The following is a 23,867-nucleotide window of genomic DNA, read 5'->3' as shown; positions in this document are numbered from 1 at the left end:
CCTGGAGCTCTCACTATTGTGGGCTCAGCATTGGAAGATGGACGCCTGGAAGCCCGTCTACCAGCGGGTCCAGGAGAGATCCGATGGCATAGGCTTCATCACGGCGTCCTGACCATCTGAGTCCGGGACTCGGAGGGCCTGGCCTCGTCATCCTGTTTTTATTCCCCGTCCCTGTACCGGATCCCGTGCCGGTTTTTAACTTTGCCTCGTTTCGTCTCGGATGGATCACCCGGATTTGGACCTTGGACTTCGCCCTGGATTTCCCTTGGACTTGTCTGCCTTGGCCACACCCCGTGAACACCAGTTCACTGTCGTCACGCCCCCCTGTTCGTCAACCTGCCCTGATCCTTGTCGTCTCCTCCTCATTGTCCTACTCCACTTACCTCCGGATTATACCGTCTGCATGGGGTCCTGGACTATGCTTCACGCTTTCAGTGAGTCAGTGTTGACCTAGAGTGGCATGGTGTTGCAGTGGTCACCATTGCTGTCTCTCAGTGCTGGGGCCCTGGATTCAATTCCAGACCTCAGGCGTTGTCTGGGTGGAGTTTGCATGTTCTCCCCGCATCTGTGTGGGTTTCTTCTGCTTGACATACTGGTTGGTTAGCGGGTGTGAGTGTGTGCGTGTCTGCATGTGCTCTGTGATGAACTGGCATCCCCTCCAGGGTGTATCCTGCCCTGCGCCTGTTCCTTGCTGGGATGGGCTCCGGCTCTTCTACAGGAAAAAGCAGTTCGAAAATGGATGGATTAGATGCTGACCTATATAACATCCTAGACTGTCCAGGAGCAGTGTTGGAGACAAACGCATTGTGATAATGGATGATGGTTACATTTTTGTTACATGAAAACTGGGGATGCAGCATGGGACTGAGAGAACAGAACAGTCCCTTTGATGTCAAACCCGTCCATTACAGGGGGATGAAGAAATGAATAGTTTCTTTAGAACAGCCAATCGAACTATCGAGCAGACCATCAGCAGAAAATACGAACAGGCGCTAGAGACTGGAATCCAACTTCAAGTTGAGAGGCAGTACCACTTCTTTGGTTGTATTTCTAAACAGTGAGAGAGGGAGAAAAAAAAAACATTGCTGCGCTTTTTTTATTTATTTTTTTTGCATTCATTATATTCTGTCAACAAAGTATAAATAGGCTAAACAACAATCCAGGGTTCTGGGACGGAGATTAACCCCCGCATGGAGGAACACTGAGCGTTGAGGAATACAGCACTTCTGTACTGAAGTACGCGCTTCAAAAACTAGGATTGAGGCTATAAAGAACTTGTTTCAAACTAAACCCGTATTTCTTTCAAAAAAAAATCTAAAATTACAGCCGCTTAAACTAATCGTTCTTAGTGTCAAGCCTTCGTTTAATTCCTTCTGGAAAGCGAATAAACTTGGCATAAAATTGTTTCAAATACAATTACAGTAGAAAATTATATTCATAAAAGGTGCCTGAGATCTACTAAATATAAATATGAAATACTTAAAATATCCTGTGAAGTCGCTCTTCGATTCATTTGTAATTCTAACAGCGTTGCTGTTTAAGTGTTGCTGTTGAAGTGGCTGAAGAGCTTGAAAGAGAAAAGCTGGGCGGCCCGATAAGCAGTAAAATAACCTCTACTGCCCCCAAATAACTGAAGAATTCGCGTGAACGCAAACAAACAGCAGTTTACTAAATCAAGTGAGCAATTAATCATTTTACATATTTCAGGCACTAGCAGGCGTAGTGTAGAGTTTCATATTATTTAACAAAGATAGCCTATACAATTATAAATGGACAGACATCAAAATAATCAATTGCAATTCACAATTACATAAGCATCCTTGCAATTATTTGGCTAAAAAAAGGCATCGGATTTACCACAGTATAATATCACAGCAAATTTCTTTAGAAAAGATCCAAATCGCAAAATCCAATATGACAAAATAAACGTGCGCCAGGAAACGTCACTGCAATTAGCGAACAAATAAATATTGAATCAATACAGTAGTACCTGTATTTTTCGATACCTGCTACATAACCATGAATTGCACTGACATTAGTAATAGTATTCATCCTCCTACGTAATACCAGTCCCTTCAGAAAAGCGATCGCTGGCAATTTTAAGTTACCAAATATTTGAGGTTTGGCGAAACGATGTATAATTTTGCTCTTCCAAGTTCGCATTCCTTTGTTTTCTTTTTTTTTTTAAACGGGCTACTGTTGCTTTCTGAGTGGAATTTTTAAACCCACATTTCGAAGAGCTCCATCTATCACAATCTCTCCATCAACATTTTTCACTTCGTAAAAAGCAAAACCAGCAAACGTCAAATCCCATAACCGAACTAGTAGCTGAATCTCAGTTATGGAACAAGTCACCTTTTTCTCGGGCAGAAAATCCCCAAGCATCACAACCAAAGCGAGTGAAGAAGTCACGTCTCCTACTTAAGTCGAAACGGTGGTTTGCTTTTTAACTTTCGCTTACCGATTTCATACCAGAAAGCGAAGGCTAATCCGGCTGGCATGGGGAGTGAGGCGAGACTACTGGGCGCCAAGCCACCTCAGGGCTCACACACACAGGGAGCAATTCTGAGATTTCAATTAATTTAGGACGCGGGGAAAAAAAACCTGACAGATCCTTCTAAAACCGAGTCGAACAACATGCCAACTCGACCCAGGAGTCTGGAACTGTGAAACTGCGCCGCTCCCGCCTTTCGTATTATTTCCAATGGGACTGAAATTGAACATAACATCTATTTCTTAAAAATAATATCAACATTAGCCACTATTTTCATATAAGTTTGCAAAACAACCCAGAAGGCTTTTACAATAGGGCATAACCAAAATACATGTTGAATGGTTTCAGAGCTACTTTAACAAAAAAAAATACAGTTTTGCACAACAAGGGTCTTTAGTGGGCAATTTCGATTAATTGTTTTATATGAAACCTCCTGAACCTTATTAGTTATACAATATTTATTAGACATTATCCATTTTTTTCCCCAGTCAGTCCGTTTTCCAAATGAGGAATTCCAAAATACTGTAACATAGAGGATATTTTCAATATTGCAATAGGGATCTTACAAAATTATTACATTCATAACTCAAAATACCCTTTCCTCGTATTCTAATACAAGCTGTAAATTCTTCCATGGGTTCTAAGGGACTACTAATGTACTGACGTGAATGTACCACTGCTCAATTCTTGCCATCAGGGTAAACAGCAGAGAGAAAAGAAACGCTCTGTTACGTCATACAAATCGTCGAATTAATTCCCTGGCAGGCGACATGAAATCCCACTGCTGCTAAGCCGAAAGTGTTCGGAGCTCATTGCTGCTACTAAATCACACCGGCAAATGAGAAATACTGTACGTGCCGGAACGATTCCCGTCACCCGTTTGATTTGCCTGCGAGGGAGACTCGAACATTTTGATGAAATGGCTGCTACATTGTGGAGGCTGTTTTGGACGATGTCTGGACCGAGTTCCGCACCCTTAGAGATGAATTACTAATGGCGTTTTCGTGTGTATTGAGGTAATGTTAGGAGCTTTTACTGCAGCTTTTACATATCGGGAAAATGTAACCGGGTCGTTGCTGTTTTTTTTGGAGCACAAAGACTGAGCGCTGGGAGTAAGAAAAACAAGAATTTGGAAAGATGTGTTTTGTGAACCCTCCCAAAGACATACTGGTAGGTTAACGGACTTGTAAACAGTAAAAAAGTGAAAATTGGCCCTGGTGTGTGTGTGTTCCCTGTAACGAACTGGTGTCCTGTCCCGAGTCTGTCCCATTTTGTGCCAGCAGCGCTGGGACTGCGGTGTAGCGCAGTTAGGAGATGGATGGATGTTTTACAGAATCACATTCCAACTTCTGTTAATTGAATGAGATGCGAGATATTCGCAAGCTTTTTTGCTTAGACCTCTGGTACAATGGGAACAAAACGAGTAATACAAGAAGACATAATGTGACATAATGTAACAAAAACAAATATGAAAAAGCAACACAAAATGCAAAGAAACAGAAAGACACAAGTAGGAAAATTGTTGACATCCACAACAGAATGTTTAGGTGTGTAAAATAATCAGAAATCTGCGCAAAACTCCCACCAACACATTTAAGAACAGCCCAGATCCCGTGGAATCGCTCCACAGTGCCAGTTGTTTGGGATTGTTTGATCCGGTTATTTTGGAGGTTCTCAGCTTACACTTATTATTTGGGAGAAAAAAGTATACTTATGCCCCTTCCCACAAATATAGATTCCAATATTTTAGACAGGCTGACATTTCGAGTTGTAAGATCACTTCACATACAGTATGCAGGTTTAACATTTTTGAAGGACGATATGTTCACTGGGAATAATAATAATAATAATAATAATAATAATAATAATAATAATACAGTGAAAATAATATAAACATGTAGCAGTAGAATTTTAAATAAACACACCGATGTATATCAAGAGTTGTGTTTAAATAATGAAAGCAGGTGCAGACAATGTATTTAGCATGACTGTAAGAGTAATTGCATATATTGTAAATAAAATTGCAAAATGTTCAAGTAGGTGGCTGCGTCAGCATGCAAAGGCTGCAAACAAGTACAGGTTTATTCCATACTTTTCAGCATGTAAATCTGTTGAAAATAAATGGTTTATCCTCTCAAGCCATATTTTAGAATCATAGAACCCTTGAAAAGTTCTAGAAACATCTGGAGGTCACCACAATTATATATATAATTATTATTAGATACAACTTATATTAATGTCACCTGAATTGCCACTGGGTATTAAGAGTCTGGACACAGAAGTGTCACGCCCTCTGCAGCCAGAGGGCGCTCCTTCTCTGTCCTGTCTCTAGTTTCCGGTCTGCTGTCCTTCCTGTCCCTCTCTTTCCCTTGGGCTATATATTTCCGGGTCTTGCACTCTGTCCCTGCTCAGCATTGACGTTCGGATGTCCTGAGACCCGCCTAGCACCAGGGCGCCCCACGTCCGCTCCCTGAGGGCATAGGTTTCTATACGGCATTCCTGAACTCTTTGCACTAATGAGCCCGGGCCTTTTTCCCGTCTCGCCGCTACGCATATGGGTCTTTTTCCGCTCTCCTGCTCCCCACGGTTAGTCCCTTTGGACGTCCGTGACAAGAAGAAAAACACACCGTACTGTCACAGAGAGTTAAGGTCACAGGTGATCAGTCTCTGACAATGCTGCTGGCAGCTATCAAACACATTCAGAAGAGTTCAGTCCCAGTTTTAACTGTGGTGTCCATCATCAAGGTGCCCAAGTCTAGTTAGTGGGTCACAGTGGTTTGGGAGGGATAACCGACACCCACAGGTAATAACTGGGACTCTCAAAAATGTTTTTTTAATCCATCTTTTGTAGACAGAAAAGCATTGATGTGAAAGTCCCGTGTATTCAGGTTTGCATCTAAAAAAATTGACTATACTAATCCTGATTCTAGCTTGCCCCCTGCTGGTGGACATTGTAATCTGCAGCTGCATGAGTCTCCTGTGCTCTAGGACTGACTTTCTGTTTAACTCTCTTGCTCTATGTCCACTTTAGAGGGAGGGTCACCCCTGTCCTCAACCCAGCGCCCTCTTGCCCCTTGGCCCACTTGGCCCCATCCTCTCTCACCCACAGAATGGCCGTCCCCCCATTCTACAAGTCCTACCCCTGCTGGGTCTCCCCTGTTTAGTCCAGTGTCTCTTGTCCACCTCCCCCTCAGGCTCTGCTCTCTCTCCTCCCTCCCTACTGCCCTGCTGCCCTGAGCTCTCCTCTCTCTCTCAACCTCTCCCTCCAATTTGCCTTTAAGCGACTCCAGGGGACTGTCCACACCCCCCACGCTCTCCCCCCCTCTCGCCCTGACCGCTCCCCTCCCCCGCTGCCTCGCAGTTTCTCTCTGCAGGAGTCTGGCCCTGCCTCACCCCTCCTGTCCGGCTCTTTCTCCCCAGTGCTGCCTCGCTCTGCCTCGGTCCTGCTGCCTCATCCCCCTGGACCCTCACTGCCTTGTTCTCTCTGCCCCCTGATGGCTGCGGTTGTCTCACTGAGGCTGCCTCCCCCTTCCTCAGCCTTCCTACCCCGATCTGTCCAGCTCGCTCTGCTGGACCCTTTCTCTCCTCCCTCTGCCTCACCCTGACTCACCCCTCCCAGACCCCACGGTGTTCAGGAACGCCTCCCAGCTCTGTCTCTTCTCTCCGGACTCTGGGGCTCCAAGGAGCTCTCGAGGAGAGCAGTGCAGCGTGGGAAGGAGGAGCGAGACAGCTGGACTCCCTGAACACGGAGCTGGAAGGACTGAGGCTTGGACTTCCTGTGGGACAAGGACAACGGCGACCCCTACTGGTGGGGTGTGGAAGAGTGGGAGATGGGCTGATTCGCCATCTGTCTGACAGACTGATCTGATTCAAGGATTCATAAACTTCGTATTTAGACATTTAAATTCAGTTTTTATATAGAACATTAACTATTAATTTTTCATTACAGAACAGTGCATATTTAACATTTAACTCTCAGTGAAATTTTTGTTAATTTATAGGTAAGTATTTGTTGCCAAAATGTTAAGTCTTTGTAGTCTTTAATGCTTAATTTATTTTTTCACCATCTTCAGTTTTAAAATTAATAAAGAACTTATACTGTAATTTTGACTCTTTACAGAAAAAATTATTTCTATAAGCAGAAGGTCTGCTGACTGTATTTGCTTGGTTCTGTAGAGGCTCTTCAGTTGCAGATCTGCTACAACAGGATGCTCTGACCACCACTATTTGCTCTATTTCACTCCTAGAGAGTGGTTTGCAATCTCCTACGTTTTCTGTGCTTGCAAAGTAAATTTTGCAGATATTTAAAAGTTTTTTACAAATCCTAAAAAAAATTCTCACAGGTCTTCTGCATACTGAAATCTTTTTTTGTATCTTTCTATTAGTTTACATTTTGAAGTATTTTATTTGTAAATGTTTGAAGAGTTTAACAAGACTAACAAGAAACATTGAAAACAAAACAGAAGAAGCAACCACACAAGGAAAAAAAAACACTGAAACTTGCCTTTTTACAGCTCTCTTGCTGAAATAAGAAGAATTGAGATCTAGCATAAAGTAACCACAGACTGTTTGGGTGTGTAACATAATCACAAATCTGTACAAAAGTATTTTTCAATACATTAAATGTCCTATGGAATCGCTCCACAGTGCCTGTCCTATAAATACATATCCTCTCTATTGTAATAGAGCAGATCATCTCACTGAACCAGCTCTTGAAACAGGGTTCAATGACACATTTCCGTTCTTTAAGAATAATGTTTTTGGCCACAACCATTCAGAACATCAGTGCAGATTCGTTAGTCTGGGAGTTGACTCTGAACAGCCGAAGAGAGAGAGAGTCAGGGTGGCCCTAGGTTTTTGGAGGCTCTGGGCAAGAGCTTGGAAAGGGCACCCCCAGATCACAATTGGCACACACGCGAGTGTTCGGTGAAACGCAGCAGCTGAAACCTTACTGATATGCTCATCTTTTCTCAAAGATCTGAGTCATTTACTACATCGACAGTGAAATAAACTACCACACTTACATCCACAACTAGTAAATTATAACGAACAAACTTTTACAGCCTAGTTTAGCACAGCAGCAACAGAAAGAGCCACTGGAGGGAATTGTTGGATCACATTGGAATGTGACGATTAGGAATATGTTGTGTTGTGCAGTGAGGGGGCCCCCTGGTGGTCTTGGGGCTCTAGGCAGTCTCCTAGTTCTAAGTCAAGGGCTGACTCTAGAGTTCAGGATCTGGGGGTGTATTCTTTCCAAACAGTTTTGAGGACCACTGATGGTTTTCAATCCAAAATTTGGGACACAACCAGAAGAGGTGTATGACCTTGTACTGTATGATCCGGTGTCTAACATTAATAGAGCACTGGTGAATGTTGCTCAAACCCTCCCCCCAAACCTCATTAGGAATTTTAGTATTAAGGTCTTCTCTCCCAGCATCTTTCAGGTGATGAACACACATTTCCTAGGGAAAAAGGAGACTGTGATATTAAATGTCTAGATCTGTTGGGTCCTTGCACAAGATCATGGAAACAGATCTCATCGGGGGTGATTCTCAAATTCAGGCACATTTTTCTTAACAAAGTGTCTGACCTGTAAATAATGAAAAAAGTGTGATTGTGAGAGACCAAATTTGTCTTTTAGCTGAATAAAATGATACAAAGTGTTCATTTATATATCATTTTGTAAAAGTAATTGTTCCTTTTTACTATCCATTCTACACTTTATTTTTTTGTGAGGAGTAGAGGTATGGTTGTAACACATAGGAGTTTAAACAGGTTTTTGTGTAAATTATAAACAGGTTTAATCTCATTTAATATTCTCAGGGTGTTCCTCAGAATAACACTTGTTTATCCTTTTTTGGTGATCCAATTTTACAAGATGGGAGCTGGGGAAATTTCAAATTGAGGCACATTTTCCTTAACAAAGGATTTGACTTGCAAATAATGAAAAAAGTGTGTTGTGAGAGGCTGAATGTGTCTTTTAAGTGGTTAAACAATGCAAATTGTTCATCTATATACGAATCTTTAAAGGTAGTCAGTCTCTTTTCCACCCATTCTGTGAACACTTCAGAAGCAGTAAAGGCATGGTTGTAAAAAACTGGAGCCTAACCTGACGATTGTCACAATTTGTAAAGCATTTTTAATCTAATTTAATATTTTGAGGAACACACAGACAATGACACTTCTCCCTGATATTTTATTTGATGGTTCAATTTTCCTAAAAAGCAAAGCAGGGAGAAAGGTGTAGTGCCGACGTGTGCGTCCATGTCTGAGCACACAGGAGTGTTCCTATCTCTACTAGATTAATGGGGAAAGCCAGCTTGCCAGTATGTTATGACCCTTGGGCTGCTCAATGCCACCATCAGCAATTTGGAAACTGTGGATCCCAAAGGAAGACTCTGCCTAGTGGTTCACCACTAGGTTACTTGTTCAGCAGCAACAAGGTTTCCCTTGGAGTTATGCCTGTGACACTTTTAGTGTAGCTCTTTTGCTACACGCTTGAACTGCCCCTCCCCAACAAACCACACACAGACTGGCATCAGGCCAGTTCCTCCCTTCACAAAACAGAAACTACAACAGTGGAGAACAAAACCAAGCCACAAGAAAACAGCCAAAACAAATACAACAACTGTGATGCTTCCAAGTGCTTTACTTGAGTCTATTTCTTAAACTATCTGAGCCAAATAAACCACAGGCAGGCAAACGGTCAACCTCAAGTCCAGCAGAAACAAATATTTTGCCAGTTGATATAGCAACATCAACGCAAAACAAATATGAAAGAGTTGTTAAATATGTGGGTGTCTGAGAAAAAAGGAGAAAATCAGAAACTTTAATGATGTGAATTCTTTGTTCTCTGGCACAGTGTTGGTGAAGAGAGCAGTAATTCAGGTACATAACTATTGAATAACAATGACAATACCCATTCTACAAACAACATAAACATACAACACAATAACTTTTCCTATGTCCACATTTTCAGACAAGGCAATTTAGAGGCCTAACGTCTTAACACCCAGAAAACCCCAGACTGTTACCAAGTACTCAAACTCATATACAGTATAATGGCTACAAAGATCAAAAAAGAGATAAGATGCCTTCCAAACTAAGTAGAATACTACCTGCCATTAAATCTCTCTGAGTCTGCAAACACTGATGCTACAAAATAAATAGGAACCCATTTCCCTGTTTGAAAATGCACCCAATAATCAGGAGAAACTGTTTTTAACTGAGGGATTCGTCACTCAGGAGATCTAACTTCCCCAAAACACACAATAGCAGGCTCTCTTTACAAGGTTTGACAACTCTGGTCTTCATGCTTGATCGTGAAGAAAGAGCTCTCACCTGGCACACACTTTATGTTCTATCCTCCTCTCCTCACCTCTGTTCTGTCTTGATCTTATACGGTGTCCTTCTGGACTGTTGATTGACACTCAATCCATTACCCAGAACTTAGTAAGGTACTGTAAGCCAAGGCAAACTTTACGATTGCTTTTATCACTGAATCTGGACCCCCAACATCACAGCTTTGAAACTGGAAATGTTTACACTGCCAGATCTTACTTGATCTAGATTCTTAGAGACACTTCGTAGTCTCCTATAGTTGAAACATATTTAAAGTAGACAAGTCCAGAATATTACATGCACATGGCAAAGAATACTTTAGAATACTGTATATAACTTTGGTAGCCATGTTACATAAAAGATAGTGCTGGACCAGGTTCAGTCTAGGTATGTGTGAACAGCAATCCTGGGAACCACGTCTTCAATGCATTTATTGATGTAGCCAGTAACATAGTCCTCATACAGATTGATATCATTTCCAGCAGCTTTGTGGAAAATCTGCCAGTCGGTGGTAGCAAAACAGTGACTTAATATAAAATCAGTTTCATCCGACCAACGTTGAATGTTTAAAGTAGCAGAATGGAGGCGTGATCAGATTTGCCAAAAGGAGGTCGTGGGAGGGCTTTGTAATCATCCCGGAAGGGAGTGTAAACATTGTCCAACGTGTTTGTTCCGCGCGTCGGACATTAGCGGCTGTGAGCTACCAAACATACAGGATATCTACTCAGCTAGAGGTCTTAGGAGGGCCAGGTCCATTCTCAAGGACCCCAGTCATCCCAGTCACAAACTATTTTCCCTCCTACCGTCCGGTAAACGGTACAGAAGCATTCGGTCAAAGTCCAGCAGACTATGGAACAGCTTCTACCTCCAGGCAATAAGACTGCTAAAGAGCCAGCCTGCAGCTCCTTTAGCAAATCACCCGTAACAGCTACATGGACACACAGTTTTCATTGTATTTGGCACACTGCACTATTTGGACATAATGTATTGCATACACCCTAAACACAAAGCAGCTCTATTTTTATTGAGTTTTGTCCGAGTTTATCTTATTCAATTTCTATTGCACTATTATGTAACCTTATTTTGTAACTTAATTTTTTTTACCCCCCCAGTGAGCTCGTAGAAAAGACATTTCATTGCCAGCAACTACTGCTGCACGCTGTATTGTTGTGCATTTGATAGATAAACTTTGATTGACTGACTGAGAATAGTGACCACATGCTGGACCTTTTCATTCTTTAATAGAAAACACTACAAGACTACAAAGAAACCTAACCCACAAATTCAAAATCCTTGAAGGTGTCAAAAAAGTCACTGGAATGAACATCTTCGGTGTCAGAGAACATCTCACTGTTACATAACAATGAAACAAAACCCACAGGTTTGAAGCAGAAATGTGGAAATGGGTTTAAATCTGAGAAAGGCGCTTCTATACACACAGGGCTGTGGAAGTGTGGTACTGTACAATTAGCTGGGCTTGGTGTAGATGCTGAAACCAGGGGCTCTTTCAGTAGATGTTTGGAAGTGATCTTCAGCTCAGAGTTACTAAACACAACCATTGAAGAAAGCCTGAATGGTCTCCTCTTGTTTGTGATTTTTTTAATGTTCTTGGAAAAACAGAAATACAAATACAAGTATATTTAACATACTTATTTTTGTACAAGTAGTGCAAGAAAAAATGCAGTCAGAAAATGAAATGGATTTGTTAAATTACATCTCCAGAACTTAACACAAATACATTAAAATCAACAAATAAAGAACAAGAAATTGCCTAAATTAACGTATCTCATTAAACAACACCCAATTGTACCTTGTCAAGTCTATATTATACACTGTTCATTGTCTGTGCTGGAAAAAGTATTTGACCTTTAAATTTAGCAACTGGTAGAACCTCCTCCAGCAAAAGTGAGCTCAGCCAAATGTTTCCTGTAGCTGCTGATTAGTCGGTTTGGGGGTATTCTGGTCTCTTCCTGTTTACAGGACTGCTTTTGGACATCAGTGGATTACTCTGTGGTGTCCTACCCACTGTACGAGGACCAGAGGAAGGGTCATCCAGGACAGGTATTTTAGGAACGATCTGCTCACTATACTTGACTTAGACCTGACCAAGATGGCCTCTAAGAGAAACCAGCTGACCCGCAGATGGAAAGGGCTCAGTCTGAAAGACAACGAGACGCAGGTAGGTCTCATCAGGAAATAAAATATATATGCCCTGGAAACAGTGAACCGGCATGGAAGCCAGTAGGTGAATGCATTTTGGAGGAGATAGTGGAGTTTGGTTGGTGTGGATATAGATTTAAGGACAATGGATTTCCGGAATAAATAAAGGATAACGGTATACGGTTTGTGATTTGGACTCGGCGCGGATCTGTGGGATTTTACGGACTTTTGGAACGTGGACTGAATAAGGATAGAGAAAACAGATTGCGGACTGGCTGGGAAGATGGATGAGTGAAAGAAAAGGAGAAAACTTCCCGAAAATAAAAGAAGAGTGTGTGGTGTGAGTACTTTCGTACCTATTACTTAAACCTATTCCCCTGGAAGCACCACACCACACACACCACTCTTGTTCAGTGTTTGTCTTACTGTGGACTCATGAACACTGACATCAGCCAGTGCCAGAGACGCCTGCAGATCCTTATCTACTATTCCAGGGTTCTCGGTCACCTCTTTGAGGATGTACCCCTCACTCTTGCAGTAATTTTTGATGGACGACCACTCCTAGGGAGAGTACCATTGGTGCTGAATTTCTTCCACCTTAACACCATCTGCCTGACTGGGGACTGATGGAGGCCTCAGTCTCCAGAAATGCATTTATAACCCTTTCCATCCTGATGAGTATCAACACATCTTCTTCTAAGGTTTTTTTAAACTCTTTTAAGCAGAGCGTGTTTGACAAATCTGTATGGTGAAAAGCAGACTCTGTTGGTACCTAAACGTACTGTGTAATGTAAAAGACAGGACCTCAAACTCACACCTAAATGTCATCTCATTGGCTTGTTCAGCAGATTTGAGCAGATTCTCAGATGGCTCAAGGTCATAGCAGTCTGTATCAATGAATTTCTGCAAGACATCAGATTAACAAGAGTTTTGCGTGCGAGCTGACCTCTGAATTCTGTCTTTATGTGATGCACAGTGCTGAATGGCCTTTCCACATCACTGTTGGAATCATGTAGCACCAAAAGCAGCTTCATCAATTTGCAGAGCTCTTTGAATCTTGCCTGCCCTGTTGACACTGACTTTACTCTGGACATCTCCCCCCAGAAATCATCCACAGAATTAATCCACAGTTACACTTCCAGATGTAACTGTTCTCTGGTATCTTCCATCCAAATTGTATACGCTAGGCACCTTGGTTTGAAAAACTAAGTTAAATTTGTCAAAACATTGTGTGACATTGTGCAAGAAGCAAGAGTCGACCTTTAACAGGGGGTCTTTAAGTCTTGTGACATGACTGCTGATTCTCACTCATTGACTCAAAATATGAAAGGAATGCTGGCCACTGGTGAATGAGGTGGTCCAGACCTTTGCTCAGTGAAAGCCAGCGTGTAGGACAATGTTTCTGGACTCTCTCCTCGGCAACATTGCAGAACTCTTGAAACTCTTTCAGGTCTTCTGTTTGTTTTGAACTCTTCTCAAAGAAATTGTATATGTCAATGAGAAGATTTTCAGGTGCTAATGAAAGCTCTTTAGCTGCAGTCTTGGCACAAATATTGACAAGGTGGCTTAGTCAGCCAACACTGTAAATGTATGGAGCCTGTGCTTTCACTCTAGATCACACAGAGTTTTTACCCATCATCACATTGCAGTTGTCACTGCGAACGCCAATGCAGTTAGACCATTCCAGACCTGTGTTTTGCAGTGCTGAGGAGATGCAGTTGAATATATTTTTTGCTTAGGCATTATTGCACACTGGCATGTCTATAAACCTAACTGTGACTCTTTCACGCTCTTCATCATAGTACCAGGCTAGTATGGCACACTCCTTTTCACACATGATGTCATTACTTTCATCAACCATGATTCTTTATGGCCTTTTTTCAGTTTGAATATACTTGAAAAGATTCTCTAAGCATTCACGCCCCATTGCCATATTCATGATTGCTGCAGTTTCAGTTGATGAGCAGGCATGGTGTTTGGCTGTTTCTGAATCTGGAAACATTTTTCTGAATAGTTTTCCTGTGTCCTGGCTTATCTGGAAGGGCAAGTAGTGCCCTACAATAAAATATGTGAACTGCACCTCTGCTCTGGTCACCTTTTCTCTCAGACTTTACTGGTGCTGTTTTGGTAAGAAACACTTTGATTTGAGCTCCTTAGAGCTCTCCCTGTGCTTTCCTCCCTAACGCGCTGCAGTCCCTGAAGAAATAAAATCACGCCTTTCACAAAACAAGCATGTACTGCAATCTGTATTCATAATGCAGTTACAGTGCCTTGCGAAAGTATTCGGCCCCCTTGAACTTTTCAACCTTTTGCCACATTTCAGGCTTCAAACATAAAGATATAAATTTTTTATTTTATGTGAAGAATCACCAACAAGTGGGACACAATTGTGAAGTGGAACGAAATCTATTGGATTTTTGAAACTTTTTTAACTAATAAAAAAATGAAAAGTGGGGCGTGCAAAATTATTCGGCCCCTTTACTTTCAGTGCAGCAAACTCACTCCAGAAGTTCAGCGAGGATCTCTGAATGATCCAATGTTGTCCTAAATGACTGATGGTGATAAATAGAATCCACCTGTGTGTAATCAAGTCTCTGTATAAATGCACCTGCTCTGTGATAGTCTCAAGGTTCTGTTGAAAGCGCAGAGAGCATCATGAAGACCAAGGAACACACCAGGCAGGTCCGTAATACTGTTGTGGAGAAGTTTAAAGCCGGATTTGGATACAAAAAGATTTCCCAAGCTTCAAACATCCCAAGGAGCACTGTGCAAGCGATCATCTTGAAATGGAAGGAGTATCAGACCACTGCAAATCTACCAAGACCTGGCCGTCCCTCTAAACTTTCAGCTCAGACAAGGAGAAGACTGATCAGAGATGCAGCCAAGAGGCCCATGATCACTCTGGATGAACTGCAGAGAACTACAGCTGAGGTGGGAGAGTCTGTCCATAGGACAACAATCAGTCTTACACTGCACAAATCTGGCCTTTATGGAAGAGTGGCAAGAAGAAAGCCATTTCTCAAAGATATCCATAAAAAGTATCGTCTAAAGTTTGCCACAAGTCACCTGGGAGACACCCCAAACATGTGGAAGAAGGTGCTCTGGTCAGATGAAACCAAAATCGAACTTTTTGGCCACAATGCAAAACGATATGTTTGGCGTAAAAGCAACACAGCTCATCACCCTCAACACACCATCCCCACTGTCAAACATGGTGGTGGCAGCATCATGGTTTGGGCCTGCTTTTCTTCAGCAGGGACAGGGAAGATGGTTAAAATTGAGGGGAAGATGGATGCAGCCAAATACAGGACCATTCTGGATGAAAACCTGTTGGAGTCTGCAAAAGACCTGAAACTGGGACGGAGATTTATCTTCCAACAAGACAATGATCCCAAACATACAGCAAAATCTACAAAGGAATGGTTCACAAATAAACGTATCCAGGTGTTTGAATGGCCAAGTCAAAGTCCAGACCTGAATCCAATCGAGAATCTGTGGAAAGAGCTGAAAACTGCTGTTCACAAACGCTCTCCATCCAACCTCACTGAGCTCGAGCTGTTTTGCAAGGAAGAATGGGCAAGAATTTCAGTCTCTCGATGTGCAAAACTGATAGAGACATACCCCAAGCGACTTGCAGCTGTAATCGCAGCAAAAGGTGGCTCTACAAAGTATTAACGCAAGGGGGCCGAATAATTTTGCACGCCCCACTTTTCATTTTTTTATTAGTTAAAAAAGTTTCAAAAATCCAATAGATTTCGTTCCACTTCACAATTGTGTCCCACTTGTTGGTGATTCTTCACATAAAATAAAAAATTTATATCTTTATGTTTGAAGCCTGAAATGTGGCAAAAGGTTGAAAAGTTCAAGGGGGCCGAATACTTTCGCAAGGCACTGTATGCATTAAAAATGATAATGCCATTAAAAATGTAATCACTTTAGCAAGAAAGCTAAATTAAATTAATTCAGTTTCATTATATCCAGTGAGAGATACAATCTACCTTCAATCCACCCCTTCACACACTTATATCAAGTAGCTACTTTATAGCTCTATAAGGCAGCTCTATTGTTATGGGTGCAGATGGCGTCAATTAACCCTCATTATCCAATTTCCATTCCACACCCCTTCCTTCACTATTTACACCCTCCGTTCACTCCGAATCATTGCTCGGTATTAGGAATCTATCTGCCTCCTGAGCTCGCATCATCCTCAAGACCTTCATATTCAATCGATCTCTCCCAGACCTCAATTACGAAGGGTCTTCTAGCCAAGGACCTCTCGACAACTTTCGTCTTGCCCCTCTCGGATTTGTTTGCCTTGTTGCTCTCCCTCTCTCTATCCGGATTCGGCCTGGATCTCCTGCCTACTCTGCTGCCTCGCCCCTCTCTGACCCATAAGTCATGCGACTCTCTTGGAGACCTGTACAGGGTTCTTAAAAACTCGCTCTAACATCTATAACTCTCTTGGAGACCTGTACAGGGTTCTTAAAAACTCGCTCTAACATCTATAACTCTCTTGGAGACCTGTACAGGGTTCTTAAAAACTCGCTCTAACATCTATAACTCTCTTGGAGACCTGTACAGGGTTCTTAAAAACTCGCTCTAACATCTATAACTCTCTTGGAGACCTGTACAGGGTTCTTAACAACTCGCTCTAACATCTATAACTCTCTTGGAGACCTGTACAGGGTTCTTAACAACTCGCTCTAACATCTATAACTCTCTTGGAGACCTGTACAGGGTTCTTAAAAACTCGCCCAGCCATCTACATTGGAGAACCGGGAAGGAGACTCGGAGACCGTTTCAGAGAACACGTCAGGGCTGTGAAGATTAAAGATCTCTCCAAGCCCATTGTTTCTCATTTCACCTCTGATGGCCACGACCAGTCTTATCTCTCCGTCTGTGTTCTCAAAGATGGTTTTCCGAACTTATGCAGTAAATCAGAAAGACTACCGAAACCAAAATTATTCTGCAGCTAGGATCACACCTTCTCCCTTCCCTTAACGACAGACTACTGTTCTTTTAAATTTTCTCCATTCATTGGAGGTGTCATTTCACACCTCTCTACACCTATTCTGACTTCACACCTCTTGACTGGCCTCTCTTTCTGTCCCCTGCTCCCGCATCTCCCTCCTCCTCCCTCCCAGCCTTTGTTCTCCTGCTACTTTACCTTTGCCTACTGTCTTGTCTCTCTCACAACTGAAGAAGGCTCCACGGCTGAAACGTTGTGTTCTCTTTCTTCTTTTTTTCAGCAGGGAATAAACCTATTACTTGTTCCTTTGCAGCCTACGCCTGCTGACGCAGCTCCCCACCTGAACTAACATCTATAAGTCTGATAACAAAAATATTGCACTGATCATGCTCCATGAGACCTGACCAAGCTAATAACTAGCAGCTCAGTTATCTAACGGCTCACTAAACTCACCTCAACATGTCTTTTGCCACCACTGTAACCACCGACAGCTATGGAAAAATCGATGTTACAGATAGTGCAGCGAGCTCATGTAACATTGTTTTTTACAGGTATAAGGCAAGAGGTAAACCTTCGTGAAGTCCGATGGAGAAACGGGATTTGTATTTTTTCTTTTTTGGTTGCCCCTCCATGCCGTTGTGTTACGCAAACATTAGAAAAGGAAAGGGGCAGGGGTACGTGCGCGCAGACAGCAACATTACGCACAGCAAATCACTGGAGACCTCCGATTCTCCCGCCACACCTTCCCACTGCCTGGACTGAACCCACCAGAACCAGAACCGGACTTATCACACAGCCTGGAAAAGGACCCCGCAAATCAACATCTGCCCTCTCGCCTGCTGTCTCCTCGTCATCCTCCTGCCTCTCTGGATAGCGTCCAGGGTGAGAAACTAGAGTATCCGTCTAGTAGAAGCTGCACTCTCCATGGTTAGCTGAGAGTCAGGCTGGTGAGTTGTTATTTGTTTTTATTAGATGTTATAATACGTTTGTTATACTTAGACAAAATTTAAATTATCCGTCTACTTATCTATTATTACTTTTGCTGGTAGCAAGAGTGGTGTTAGTGATGTTTATTTGTGTATTTCTCCGTTACTATTACTTCATTCTATGATGTCATGGTTCCTCGTGCAATCAAAATGCTTCATTTAGTATTGAGTGAAGACGTCATATCAGTGACCTTGACAACAAAGTCAACTATTACTGTGAAAATAATACTTGAAATAATAACAAAACGAAATACATATACAGTAGTAGTCTTTTTTAGTAAAACAAATGCAGGTATATATTAATAGTGTTTAAAAGAATCATGAAAACAGATGCAGGTAATCTCTTTAGCATAACTTAAAAAATAGGTTGTTAATAATATTTCAGAATGTTTCATATCCTGTAGAACTGTTTAAAAATAAATGTTTTATTCTCACAAGTCATCTGTTAGTATCATAAAACCCCTGAAAGGTTCTAAAAAATCTGGAGCTCACCTCAATTATATTTATAATTATTATTTATTTTGTTATGTTTTTTATTATTAGAGACCTATTTTCCAGTCCTACATTACATTTGTCACCTGAATTGCCTCTGTCTCTTCTCTCCTCCCTCCGCCTCACGTGACTCACCCCTCCCAGACCCCACGCTGTTCAGGAACGGCCCCCAGCTCTGTCCCAAGGAGTTCTGGGAGCCGGAGAGGGAGAATGCGGAGCCTGGTCCCAGTGGGTGTCTCAAGGAGAGCAGTGCAGCGTGGGAAGGAGGAGCAAGACAGGCTGAACATGGAGCTGGAAGGACTGAGGCTTGGACTTCCTGTGGGACAAGGACAACAGCAATATCAATTTAATATTAATGATTGAAGACATTGGGGGAAAAATGAATTAATTATAGAAACTTTTTCTGTCATTTTGACTCTTAACATTTTTTCTGCAATTCTAATAGCAGAAGGTCTGCTGACTGTATTTGCTTGGTTCTGTAGAGAAGCTCTTCAGTTTCAGATCTGCTACAACAGGATGCTCTGACCACATCTATTTACTGTAAGTCCTAGAGAGTGGTTGCAGGTTTTTTTATGTGCTGTCAAAGTAACTTTTACAACTTTTTAGAGTATTTTACAATATGTAAAACAACTAGCAGGCCTTCTACATACAGAAAGTTTTCTTATCCTCTGGACTATTTAGATAAATATTAAGCACAGTATTTTTTTGAAGAAACTTTGAAGATTTTAAGACTTAGAAAAATAAGAAACATAAAAAAATAGAAATTACATAGAAACACCAAAAAACAAAGAAAAGACACAAAAAGGAAAAACCAAAGTCAGAGAAAGTAAAAACAGCTCAAATTTAAGTTTAAGCCTTTTTAAAGTTTTCTCGCTGAAATAAGAGAGTCGAGTTCTAGCATATAAGTAATCACAGAATGTTTGAGTGTGGAAAACAGGCAGGGATCTGTAAAAAAATATTTTTTTTGACACATTCAAAACCCTAAGGAATCGCCCCACAGTGTCTGTCCTATAGAAACATATCTTCTTCATTCTACTAGTGGAGATCATCTCACTGAACCAGCTCTTGAAACAGGGTCCAGTGACACATTTCTTTAAGAATAGGTTGTTTTTTTTTTGGCCACAACCATTCAGAACAGTAGTGCTGCTTGTTCTTGCTTTGCTAGTCTGAGAGTTGACTCTAAACAACAGAAGAGAGAGAGTTCAGGATCTGGGGGTGCATTGTTCCCAAACAGTTTTGAGGACCACTGAAACATTTCTACCCAATTTTATATAACCGGGGACACAACCAGAAGAGGTGTGAGAGAGTGCCTTCAGAAGACTTATACCTGTCACATAAAGCAATAACTGAAGGTTATATCTTGTTCAATTTAGTTGTAGAGTGATGAAGTTACCTTGTATTGTATGATCTGGTGTCTAACATTAATAGACCACTGGTGAATGTTGCTCAAACCCTCTTCCCAAACCTCATTAGGAATTTCAATATTGAGGTCCTTACATCCAACATCTTTCAGGTGATTTAGTGACACCTCTGTGTGCCTAGAAACAGAGGAAACTGTGATATGAAATGTCCAGAGTTGAGAGGCTGTTGCAAAAGAAACGATGTAGCTTTAAAATTATATCAGTACAAGCTGGTGCAGTCAGGCCGTAGTTGTGATTTTCCTCCCTAAATAATGTTTAACATGTTGCCAAGCTGGTTATTGTAGTCTTTTTGCGTGCAGTCCATGAATGCCAACCACATCATATTTAGCCACAAATAAGGAAAAAGTAAATTGGGTGATGCAAGAGGTGAATATCCCAGAATCAATAGATGATACTTCTGATGAAGCACAGCCAGAATGCTGTATGTGTGTAGCCTAATAACTTAAGAAGGTACCAGCAATGGCTAGCTGGCACAGCTGGGAGGTGTCCAGGGACATCAGCTGAATATATGAAAAAATAACTGTGTTCATACAGCACTCCACATCTCCTTGCACTTAACACACAGTGTAAAAGGGGACTCACTGCACAGAGCAGGTCATTAAGCACCAATAACCCTAATATGCAGCAGAACAATTGCAGGAATTGCTTCACCAGTTGAATTAAAGGGAAACTTTAAAGAGGTCAGACTGTACAGGACCAGAATGGAATTTATCTAGGACATCAGGGTTAAACAGCCATGGGATCCTTGATGATCTTAAATGCTTGATTTAGTATCTGATCTAAGCATGATAAATCTCACAGTACAATGTCCATGGTAAAATAATTGATCTGGAAATTCTGGTACAGAGGGTAAAGTGATCCAATTGAGGATATCTGGGGTTATATAAGAATGTATAGTGTTAGACATCAAATAAATACGTTATACTCTTCTGATAAATTAAGGAACATTCAACAGGCTTATAGGTTTAAGGACTTAAGAACCTGAGAATGTTGGAAGTAAGAGAAAGTTATTACACCCATCATGCTTGGATAGTTGTTAAGTAGCTTATTGATCTGAGAGTCTCATCCCTTGAACAGAATCAGCTTTAGCAACATGACAGCTTGTTCCAGACACCCACCTCCCTTTGTGAAAAGACAGATCTCCTGTTCTTATCCCTAAATGCACTTCCTTGTAATTTCCAGTTGTCCTCCTTCTGTGGAACATATAACAGCTTCTACGTTTACAGATAATTGACATTACGGCAACATAGAATAGAACAGAGTAGAATAGAATCTTTATTGTCACACGGAAATTGTTGCTGGTACAGCTTTGCTACAGACATTTGACCTGTGAGAGTAACATACAGAATATAAATACAGGACCAGAATGCACCATATCCAATACAGATGATTAAAATACAGGACGACGAGAGACCGTACACAATACAGAACACAAAAACTCACTCTATAATCGAATATGCAAAACATGCTGAGTTGATGTAAACATAGACAAATAGAAAAATGTAAACGTAGACAAATCAGTGCAAGTTAAATGCGATACAGGTCATAAAGCACAATACTAAGTTTCTGAAGGCTGGGGACACGTTACTTGTTGAGCAGCCTAACAGCAGTCAGGAAGAAGTATCTTGAAATATGAAGTTTTGGCTGTCAGTGATCTGAACCGTCTACCTGAGGGGAGCAGCTGAAATAAGTCGTGTGCAGGGTGAGATGGATCCGCAATAGTCTTGTTAGTGCGTATGGTGGTACGTTAGGTGTACAAGGATTCAAGTGAGGAGAGACCAGTGCCAGTGATCTTAGAGGGCTAGGGGTTAGCTGCAGGTCTCTCAGCGTGTGTAGAGTAAGGCTGGACAACAGGTATTACTGTTGAGCCTCATCTCAACCTCTCCTCCACTATAACTGAATCCCAGAAGATCCACCAATGGCCCAGGCTCTGCCTTTGTCATCTTCTTTTCTGCTACCCAACACAAACTATTACACAAAATACTAATCTGACCTCTAAAACACTACTACATATAGTTATTTTTCAATTGAGATTTTATGGTCTATGGACACTAAGATTAATGCAGAATTGTTTTTTTATTATATTTCAGCTATTATTTCGGTGCTCGAAAAGAAATCCAACAAGACTCATTCTTTTGCAATTTGGGACCATATGAAGTAATTCTTACTCAAATCTCAGGTATTTTCTACTGCGGGCCATATTTCTCTACAAATTGTGATGGTGCTCATCACACAGCCTTCACGTGTCTTTCATTAATCCAGAGGGACACAGAAAATAGCACTTAGGTGAGGAATTAAAGTCAGTAGCCAATACTAGATTAATCATTTAAAAGAATGAAAACCACAATAGTGGAAATATGCATCTTTTTATATAACTTAATTTGTTACCCTTTATTGTTTATAAATTATATCAATATGTACTACTTAATTATTGTAGTTTAGGATACAGGGTCATTCCCAGCTGTGACAATTCATTAATAATTAGTTACTTATTACAAGGAAAGGAGGCAGCAACTACAGTACTTTCTATGCATATTAAAGAGATAATGATCAAAGTTCTGATGCTAAATTTCCCGGACAAAATACAGCTGCAACTGGGTATTCTGGAAACTAAGGACTGAGTGCAGAAAAAAGATTACAAAGTGCCAATCAAACACGCAGCTCAAATCACAAAATTACTTACAGTAATTCAGAAATTAATTGGATCTAAAATCAGACACCATAGGAGTCATCCTGGACCCAGGCTGAGAACCAGATTCTGGAGGAGGAGAGGCTGCTGCTTCTGTTGCTGGTTAATGATTTTTTTTTATCTGCTGCTACTCAAATTCATTTTAGTGTTTAAAAGTTACTTTATTCCCAGTGTTGTGTTCTGGTTGCTCACTGTAGTCGAGCTGAGCCTTGAGAGGGTCTAAGCTGGAGTCACAATCAGGTATCCCAGAGGCTGTTAATCAAATAAGCAGTATAGGCCGTCAAAGTCTAAACTAAAAGTATTTTTAAAATATACTCTCATGTTTCCCAAAAACAGAGATAAGAGGCTGCAGAAAAATAATCATTATAATTAATATTTTGTTTCTACAATAGCAACTGTATTGAGAAGCTATGTGAAAATAGCAGTCTCATGTGAGAACGAGACATTTTAGAAGCTCTTGTTGTGCGTTTGTCCTAGTGATAGTGCAGGTACTTTGAGAGGTTGACAAGCTGTGGGGAAAATATGCACGGTTTTAATGGCTTATTTTAGAAAAGTATGTCAAGGTACATTTCCAAAATGTGGATTAATTAGGGGCTTTTGAAAATGCTTATCTTATTCCTTTGTTGGACAGATTATTCATTTTTTCCTTTTTTTAATTGTATAATGTTAGTATGCCCAAAGGGGTTGGTCAGCCAGATGAACTTGAACCCCTGGGAGAGGTTTCCTCTTTCCTTACTAAGGAGTTTTTGATTCCTTTCCTCCGTTGTCTTCTGGTCTTTTCTGTTCTGTACATGAACCAATATGCAAGGCTCACAACATGTATGGTCACTTGCTTTGTTAAGCGCCTTGGGGCAACCTTGTTGTGAAAGGCACTATATAAAAATAAATTGAATTGAATTCCATACTGTATAATTCAATGTGGAAAAGATTCCTGTTGGATATGTCGACCTTTGCTCTCAGATTGAATTTAACTGCCTGTTCTACAGTACTTCCCCCACTATAATCTCTCTTATCAGGGACAGCTCATCAAATCGAACATCACATCTGAAACACAGGCTTTCTAAGCACCAGCAATTACTTTGCTTTCTTCTGAAATTAAGCAAGAAATCTTTCCACAAATTATGTATACTATATTGCACTACAGTATATTCCACCAGCCACAACCACTGCAGCCAGCAGCCAGCTGTATCACCCTGTAGCTCTCAACTGGCTACCCACTGAAGCTCAGCAGGGTTGAGCCAGGTCAGTACCTGGATGAGAGACCTCCTGGGAAGCTATGGTTGCTGCTGGAAGTGGTGTTAGTGGGACCAGTGGG

General features: G+C 41.3%; 1 long non-coding RNA gene across 3 annotated transcripts in view; it reads right to left on the bottom strand.

Annotated features, from left to right (window-relative positions):
• Position 1: 1 nt before the first annotated feature.
• The window catches only part of LOC148641904 (uncharacterized), a 29,199-nt gene continuing 5,333 nt past the window's right edge, over positions 2–23,867 (bottom strand). Inside the window, exons 3-6 of one of the 3 annotated variants that reach the window (XR_015929670.1) lie at positions 20,982–21,056; positions 19,836–19,980; positions 18,529–18,758; positions 2–1,050 (exon numbers count right to left, since the gene is read on the bottom strand). This is a non-coding gene — a long non-coding RNA (uncharacterized LOC148641904). The remainder of the gene's footprint in view (positions 1,051–18,528; positions 18,759–19,835; positions 19,981–20,981; positions 21,057–23,867) is intronic. The other 2 variants (XR_015929671.1, XR_015929669.1) reach the window with 2 other exon arrangements.

The sequence above is a fragment of the Lepisosteus platostomus genome, chromosome 23 (genome assembly GCF_059453375.1).
Source record: "Lepisosteus platostomus isolate fLepPlt1 chromosome 23, fLepPlt1.hap1, whole genome shotgun sequence".
Lineage (NCBI taxonomy): Eukaryota > Metazoa > Chordata > Actinopteri > Semionotiformes > Lepisosteidae > Lepisosteus > Lepisosteus platostomus.
The sequence above is the reverse complement of the archived record's forward strand: the minus strand, read 5'-3'. Positions and strand labels throughout refer to the sequence as shown.